Source organism: Tursiops truncatus, chromosome 9 (genome assembly GCF_011762595.2).
Source record: "Tursiops truncatus isolate mTurTru1 chromosome 9, mTurTru1.mat.Y, whole genome shotgun sequence".
NCBI classification, from domain to species: Eukaryota; Metazoa; Chordata; class Mammalia; order Artiodactyla; family Delphinidae; genus Tursiops; species Tursiops truncatus.
The window spans coordinates 92,114,402-92,123,247 of NC_047042.1; the positions used below are offsets into that span (position 1 = coordinate 92,114,402).

General features: G+C 53.5%; 1 protein-coding gene across 9 annotated transcripts in view; it reads right to left on the reverse strand.

Annotated features, from left to right (window-relative positions):
* Window positions 1–3,448, reverse strand: part of DENND2A (DENN domain containing 2A) — a 108,774-nt gene extending 105,326 nt beyond the window's left edge. For 4 of the 9 annotated variants that reach the window (XM_073809993.1, XM_073809995.1, XM_073809997.1 and 1 more), the window contains exon 1: window positions 3,163–3,448. The gene's annotated coding sequence lies outside the window, so the exon portion shown is untranslated. The remainder of the gene's footprint in view (window positions 1–3,162) is intronic. The other 5 variants (XM_033863362.2, XM_073809994.1, XM_073809998.1 and 2 more) reach the window with 3 other exon arrangements.
* Window positions 3,449–8,846: the final 5,398 nt, after the last annotated feature.

Here is an 8,846-nt window from a genome sequence, read left to right on the forward strand (position 1 = left end):
CAGAGCCCAGGCATCACTTGTTTAAAAAATGCCCCCTGACCCCAGCATTTAAATGTGTAATGTGCTCCCTGGGTTTAAAATGCTAAGAACTGTGATGTGGAGGCATGATGGAGTAGATGATCACACCTATTCAGTGTTAAGACTTCTACAGCCGGCAAGAAGTGGTTTAAACTTCGGAAGGCACATCAGAAATGCATTGACATAGGGCTTCCCTGGTGGTGCAGTGGTTAGGAACCCGCCTGCCAATGCAGGGGACACGGGTTCGAGCCCTGGTCCGGGAAGATCCCACATGCCGCGGAGCAACCAAGCCCGCGAGCCACAACTGCTGAGCCCGCGCGCCACGACTGCTGGGGCCCGCGCACCTGGAGCCCGTGCTCCACAACGGGAGAGGACGCCGCAGTGAGAAGCCTGCGCAGCGCAGCGAGGAGCGGCCCCCGCTCGACACAACTAGAGAAAGCCCTCGAGCAGCAACGAAGATCCAATGCAGCCAAAAATTAATAAATACATAAATAAATAAATTTATTTTAAAAAAAACCCTTTTTTAAAAAAAAAATGCATTGACATAGATTCTGCAGATTCACCCTTCTGCAGAAACCAATGGGAAGGGCCTAGTCAGGAGATGTGCGACTGAGCGTAGAACCTTACCTCCCAGCCCTCACTCCCGGTTCTTCTGCAACATTCCTTATGTTGCAGTGAAGAAGTTTCCCACCCTCCCTGACCTCAGTAGAATGGATCTCTGGTGTCTTGAGTCCCACCCTTTCCCCACCCCTAGAAGCAGCCTTAACATCACGTCTGAGGGCAGAAAGACCTGGACCACTAGGGGAAGTGGACCCACCCAGCTGAATGGAATCCTGAAATGCTCTTCCCACTCTCTGTTTCTCTTTGGTCAGGATTTCCAATGGCAACCCTCCCAACACTCTGCCTTACCAGACCCCTTCTCCAGACCAGTCTCAGCCCACCTGTCTGTGGGCTATACTAAGATGTGCCTGCTTCCCCCTTCCTGGTGGGCACCCGGGGTGCTGTGCTCTCTACATTCATCAAAGTAGGTATCACCTCTTCCTACACTTGAGAGCCCATGGGCTCCTCCATATAGGATTCCCCAAGCCCTCACTGCCCTGCATCACGACTGCCCACAGGCCTGAGCTGGCACTCAGCCCCCCCACAAAAATGCAGTATGTCCCCAAGTCATAACAGGAAGATGATATAGGAAGATAGTCATGTGGAATTTTATCTTCGCATCTTTTGTAACACTGACAATGAAGTTTCTTTTTCTATGTCACTCTTTAGTCTTTACACAAACTTCCACGTGACAAATTCCCAGTTGAGTTCAATTCCAGGAAAACATTTGTGCTGAATTTCTGTGCTTTTTCTTGTCCAAAATCCAAAACTGTGCAATCTAGTGTATTTTTGTTTGTCTCTAAGCTGCCAGAAAACTTATAGCCAAATTCATTGTCCAAGTGTTGTAATCTGCTAAATTCAGGCCATTCAAAATATTCATTCCTTTTGCTTTGCTTTGTTTTCTCCTGAGCTTTTCTGCATTTAGTTCTAAGTTATCTGACCCTGTGCCCAAGTCTGTTACCAGGTCCCACCTCACTATATCTTGGCTCTTTCCATCCCACGTCACCACTGCCGTCATCCTGCGCGTCAGTAACTACAGCCTGGGTGCTGCAAGGCCTTGGTCTCATCCTCCTCTGAGCCTCCACCCAGCAAGCAGAGTGAGCTTTCTAAGATACAGACCAATCCCATGGCCCCTGCTTCAGTGAGATCCTTCTTCTCTCTGGGAACTGCAACCATGAATTCTCCCCACACTTGCCAGTCCTCCTCCCTCCCACTTGGTGATTTTGCACAACTGTTCAAGCCTGAGACAACCTTCTCTGCTTTACTTTCTTGGTGAAAAGGTTTTCAGGGCTCAGCCTGACCTTACCTATTCTGTGGGTTTTCCCTGAGCTGGACAGCCCTGCTCTGGTTTCCCCTAGCACACAGCACGCATGGATGGCCAGGTCAGATGCAGACTGTAGTTAATTTTTTGTTTGACTACCCAGCAAGGATGGTGAGTGCCTGGAAGGAAGGGAGATATCTTATTCATCACTCTGTCCCTGACGCCTAGCAAGTTGATCTGTAGAACCGTTAAGTGAATGAATGCATGACACAGGCAGGGTTCACCTCTTCCGGAATAGTAGGACTGAAGGCCAGCCTTTTCACTGCCCTTCCTGAGAACAGTTACTGTTTGCCCTTGACTTCCTGTAGAATTCTGCTCATCCTAGGCGGCCCATCCCAAAGGGGGTCTACTCCACTCCTTTGGTGTGTTTGATACTTGATGGTGCAAGCAGAAAGGATTTTGTTCTTTTCTTTTATGTAGTAACAACTGCAGGTGTAAGAGTTTAATAGCAAAATTACTGCAGAGTGCCTATTATAACCCTGGGGCTGTTATTACTGTGTCATTCAGAATACTAAAGAAGTTGCATCCCTGAAGCGCATCTCAACACCAGCTAGAACTCCGTCTGCTCCTTCCCCAGCACCAGCTGGCTAAAAACAAAGTCAGTGCACTTCCCTTATCCCAATCTCTGTCCCTGGAAGTAATGTCCGGCTTTCCCACCCGATACCCTCAAGGACAGGATTCCTCCGCTGAGGTTCAGCTCTCCTCAGTGGACTGAAGCCAGTTTCCTGTGACCCTCCTAAATATCATTATATCCTGTGTTAAGAGACTACCCCTGGGCTCCATCTAGTCCCAACTCCATCCTGAGGGGAAAAGTGGGAGAAGTAAGATCATGCAGTCATCTTTACCTCCCTGTTTTCTCAACACTGCAAATTTCTTTCTGTAAACACACACACACACACACTCTCTCCCGCGCCCCTGCGACAAGCACGGCGCAAGGCGGAGGCTCTGCCCGGTTTCTGCAGGTTTCCCAGGCGCGGGACCACGGCCTCCTGAGTTCCCGGAAGGACGTCCGGACAGCACTTTGCTCCAGTCCCACAGGTCGGGCTCAAGCGCCTCGGTCCCCACGTCCGCACACGGGAAACCCAGTCTTTGGTCTGCAAAGAGCCACTTCCCAGCTCCGGGGTGGGGCAGCTCCGGCCGTCTCCTCTCTTACCCACACCCCCGCGCGTCCCCTCCTCGGTCCCCCGGCGCGTCCCCTCCTCGGTCCCCCGGCCCGGCCCTACCTCCTGGCGCGCCGAGGCTCCGTGGGCTCCGAGGCGCAGCTCGGGGGCGCCCGGGCGGGCGGGGGCGGCGGGCGGCGAGGGCCCGGGGCGCCATGGCCCGCAGCCCCCCGCACTCGTGTCGGCCGGGCCTCTCCCGGCCCCCTCCGCTCGCGTCCCCGCCGCCCGGCCGCCGCTGTGGGCGAGTGGAGGGCGGGCTCAGCCGGCGGCCCCTTCCTCTCCCGGTGGCGCGGCGGCTCTGAGCCGGGCCGCTCGCCCCGCCGGCCCCCGCCCGCCGCCGCTCAGTGAGCTCATCCGCAGCTGGCGGGCGCCCGACCCGTTGCCACGACAACGCCTCTCCCAGGGCCGCGCGGACTCAAGCGGCTCCAGTAAACAGGACCTTCTGCCGGACTCTTCCCTTCGCCCTTTTTGGGGGGTGGGGAGATGGCGGCTTAACCCTTTTTTTGCTGGAGACCACCGAGTGGCAGGCTCCGTCTCCGCCGGGCCCGGGGTTTATCCGCGCGACGCGCTCAGCCGGAGACTGAGACCTTGAGATAGATGCACCGGAGTGGCGGCGACACTCCCGGCCCTCAACTCACTCCAGTCTTTTAACGCGTTTATGGGGCACCTACTAGGGCTCAGGCGCAGGGCTGGGGGCTGGGACACCCTAGGCAACGAGTCAGCCACCACCCTTGCCCCTTGCAGTTCCAAGTCTGGCTGGGATGCCGACACCCTGGCACTATCAGTGAAAGCCCAGGGGCCCTGAGCGCGGGGCACAAGACTCCCACACCGGGCAGGGGTCAGGAAAAGCTTCCCAGAGGAGAAGTGACTTTATGGTGCCTGCTGCCCCACTTGCGTAGAACAAAGGATCAAGGAGCACAGATCGGCATGATTTAGGACTGCCAAAGTACACGTGAAAATGCTGAGGGCAGCTGGGGAGCATGGAAGGTTTTTGAGCAGAGGAGTGCCCTGCTGAAAGGGAGATGGAGCTGGCAGTGGTGATTGATGAGTGTTGGGGGAAGGCTTCAGGCCCGTGTCTACACCCCTGGGAAAGTCATTCTTGTCTTTCGCCCACGAGGCTCCTGGAAGGAGGGACCTACAGCCTAGGCAAGGGGTGAAAAGGGGAGAGAGAGGCTTAGCCTACAAATTCAGAAAAGGGGTGTGCAGGAGAGAGGGGAAAGAGAAAATAAAGGATTGCAGAACCTGGGGAACATTAGATACTGCCTAGGCAGTTCCTGCAGACTGGGGGCCTGAGCTCTGAGGGGCTTATTCAGGTATCAAAGTCACAAAGACAGAAAAGCTCCATCTTCTTTGCTGAGGGTCTTGCTCATTCTGCAAGATCTTTGAAGCTTTTGTAGACCTCCTTAAACCTCCCTCAACTCCTTCACACCATACCCATTTCAACTAAACACGGTAAAAGTTTAGAATGCAAATTTGCAAGGTGTAAGCAGATTTTTTTGTTTTTTTCTTTTTTAAGTATAAGCATTTAAATGGTTGATTTTTTTTAATTTTTTTAAACATCTTTATTGGAGTATAATTGCTTTACAATGGTGTGTTAGTTTCTGCTTTATAACAAAGTGAATCAGTTATACATATACCTATGTTCCCATATCTCTTCCCTCTTGCGTCTCCCTCCCTCCCACCCTCCCTATCCCACCACTCTAGGTGGTCACAAAGCACCGAGCTGATCTCCCCGTGCCATGCGGCTGCTTCCTACTAGCTATCCACCCTAGGTTTGGTAGTGTATATATGTCTAAATGATTGATTCTTGATCTTGAATGCTGCTGTTTCCACCTAGAGCAACCACGAGGCACTGCAGACCGTCTCTCATCCACACCTTCCTCTTCCTTCAGCATCCTGTTGAGGGGCATAGGCTGTGGCACAAACGGCCAAATCCGGCTCTGGAGCAGGTTGCTTGGCCTCTCACTCTCAGTGTCTTCATCCGTATGGTGGAAAAAGCGGTTATAACCGACCTCATGGTGTGGGGATTAAAGCAGATCTTCAAGGAAAGGGTGCAGTACCTGGACTGGCCTATGGCGGGTGCGCTCCCTCAGCCCCTGTTTGTTATTTTCTTCCTAATCTCTTTTCTTTGCAGGAGCAAAGGTTCAAGGAGGGAGGAGGGCAGCAGGCAGTGTTTCTTCTCCCTTCTGAGTTGAGCTTCCCCCTCCCCCCAGCCCTTTTAGGTCCAGGGCCTTCTGCCAGAGCATGGCTAGCAGCACAGAGCCAGCACTATATGCCAAATGAAGAGATGCAGGACCAGGGAAAGGAGGCCAGTCTGAATAAGAGGAGGAGAGAGCCTGAGAAGGAGCCTTTGAACATCTCCTCTCCCCCAAATTGTCTAATGTCCGCTTAAATTCCTTCGGGATGCTAAACACATCCTGAGTGTCTTTTCAGTTCCAGGCCCTTCACCTCTGTCATGGCACCTGATCCACTCCACACTCCTGGGCAATTACATATCATCCCTACCATTTTGTGGGTGGGAAAGCCAAGTTTTAAGAGGTTATGTGACTTATTTGAGGTCACACGGGCCCAGGCCTTTTTGTCACACCAAGTTGCCTGAGAGCAAGGGCTCTGCCCAGCGCCAGTCACTCTGGAGGGGGGTTTCTGGATAAGTATTCAACCCTCATCCTGGTTATGCTCCCTGCTCTGGAAGCCACAGGCATCTCTGACACCGCTCCCCAGAGACTGGGCACCACTTGCTTGGGTCACTGTGACCCATTCCTTTTCGACTCCTTGCCCGGCAGGAACTTCTATCTCAAGCCCATTGGCCTGCCAGCGTGTAGTTGAAAGTTATACATACAGTAGATGATAGATGAGAAGTTTGGTTATTTCTTTATTATTATTTTATCTAGAAGGCTGGATGGGGAGAGGAATCATTTATCTATGTTTGGGGCCGTGACATTTGGGGCAGGTAGAGCAAGGAAGGAAGGAGCCTGTTTTAGGGGCAGGGAAAGTCCACAGCCTCACCTTGACATGCCTTTGGTGAAGATTCTCCTCATCCCTTGAGAATGGGCCTGAGCCCACGGAACCGTCTGGGCTGGCGGCAGGGCTGCCTCAGTCTTTCGCAGGCATCCTACTCCTTTCCTCCCCAGGAAGCCATCTCCCTCCTGCCGTCCTCATTCCATGCTACTCGCATTGCCTCCGTGGCTCATTCTCCCCAGCCCAGAGGCAGCTGGATGCGAGCTCCCACAGTCCCACCACAACCTCCAGCTGCCTCCCTCTGAGGAAATAAAACCAAGCCAAGCATCCCACCCAAACCTCAAACCCAGGCTGGGTTTGTTCTCGGTCCCAATCAAATGTCATCCAGGAGGTGTGGGATGGGAGAGGAAGTATGGGGCGGGGGAAGTGGAGGCCACCCAGGGGAAGGGGTGAGCAGAGCCCAGACTGAGGGCCCTGGTGCTCCGACATCCTCCCCTAGCTTCGAAGGGCCTGTCTTTGCTGCCCTCCGCCTTGCCCCAATTGATGCTCTCCTGCCTTCTACCTCCTGTGCTGGGGCTGGGAGATTGGAAGCTGTGGGGGCCCGTTATGGGGTGCTGTGGAGAAGGTGGCATTTGTTGGTCACCACTGACATTTGTCAGGGTACCACTGGAAATCTCAGAGAATCACCGAATTGGCAAATATGACAATCACCTGTAACTTTTGCATAAGCACCACCTGTTTCACTCCTATGCCCCTAGCTTACTTTGAAGGGTCATGGTTTTTTTTTCCCACAGAGTTAAAGTGTTCATAACTCTACAAGGATTAGTGTATCTATGACAAAAAGAGAGAACCGAGTCATGGAAGGCCTGCATCTTTCACCATTAGGCAAAGTCTCAACTATCGTACCTGCAATGCCCAGTACCCTCTACGTCTCTATTCTTCTCTGTTCCTTCTGGAAGATCCAGTTAAACTTCAGGGAGAGGAACTAGAGGATGGTGACTGAGATACTCTTTTAGAGGCATGAACTTCTGTGTTTCAGCAGGTCTCGCTCTTCCTGTGCACTGTGATTTCAGAACACAGTAGGGCAGTCGGACTGGCTCTGCATCATGCCGAGGACACAAGGCTTCCACCTCTTGCTTCTCAGAGCCTTCCCCTCTGTTTCCCGACCAACTAGGCAATCTCCTCAGACATAAGGGGGTGGCAAGAATCCCCTTCAAACATTTTCATCACATGTTAGGATCTGGGCACCACACCTCTGGGCTTAAAGCCTGCCAGCTCGTCCCCTCTGCTAACACCCACCCAGACCCTGATCTCAGCCTTCAGAGCTCCAAATGGCTGTAAGTCATTGTGCTGCCTCTCAGAGGGCACACCTTGCGGGGAGGGGGGGGGGCGAGAACATATTTCTGGAAGGCCCTAATATCTGATCCACTTCCTATATCTCTCAGATCAAATCAAATCAAAATCAAAATATTGGCCAAAGATGCAATACTGTAAATCAACTATACATCACCTTAAAATACATATATATTGGCCAAAGGCAAGCCTGGGTGGCTTCTGACTGCCCCAGATGGCAGCACCACCTTGGGCAAGGCAACTGCCGTTTGTGGGTCTCGGGCTCCTGGAGAGATGGGGCGAGATGGCCCTCAGGTCCTCCCCAGTCCCCACCCGCTCAGGTAGGCGGAGAAAGTGCTTATTCTCATTCTGCTCTTTCCTGTGTGCCTGAGCAGGTACCAGGGAGTGTCAAGGCTTCCCAGAGATCACCCAGGAGGTAGGTTCTAATAGCAGAGCCTCTTTTACCAATGAAGCAACCGCCAAGAAGAGCGAGGTGCCTTGCCCAAGGCCACCATGAATGAGTGCCAGAGCTGGGATGACCCCAGACAACCCCTTCCCACCTTTGCTGTCGGGACCGCTGGTCAGGAGCTACCGTCCTCATCTGCCCAGTTTGCAAACGGAGGGAGGACCTGGTTACAGGACCGACCGGGAGCAGCAGAGCTGTACACAGCATGGTGGGCATTGCAGGGACAGAGCTGGAAGGGGCCTCACAGATGGGCACTGGGGACCTGCCCAGGCCACGCGGCGTCAGCACAGGGGCAGCACCTGCACCAGGGTAGAGCTGCGGCAACCATCCAGGAAACCAGAAGGTGGGGACCAGAGGAGGAGAAATCCCAAGAGAAGAGGTAATGGAGACAATTCAGCTGAAGTGAAGGAAAGAGAAAGGGAGGGGCTGGGGAGGGGCCGACGTGAGGGAGGAAGGGATGGAAAATCACTGCAGCAGGCGGGGCAGGGGCAGGGGCCTTCTCCCTTAGTGTTCTTTTCCAGTATTTCTGATATTTCTACTCTACCGGCTTAGGGAGTAGATGTATGTGGGTGGCCCAGAGCCAGCATTTTCATGCCAGGGTCCAACTCCCTGAGGAGCTAATTGCAGGCTAGGTGTACCAAGCAGGACCTAGGGGTAGGGTGGGGTCGGTGCTTCTCAAACTTTTTCCTTCCCTGATAATCCCCTTGGGCTTGTTGGGGGAAAAGCAGATGCTACTCTTCCCCAGAGGGATCCTAATGCAGGGAGACTGGGATGGGGCTCGCGAATCTGCATTTTTACAGCTACCCCAGGTGTTTTTGGTGGAGGTGGCTCAAGTCCCCACTGGAGACACACTGGCGTAGAGCCTGCCCAAGGTGGGGATGAAGTGGAGGCTGTGGAAGGGGTATGCAGGGGTGTCCCTTCCCGGTATCTGTTCTGAAGAAAGTGAGCATGTGTGATGGGGGAGGGCAGCAGGATGCTGAAAGGGTCTCAG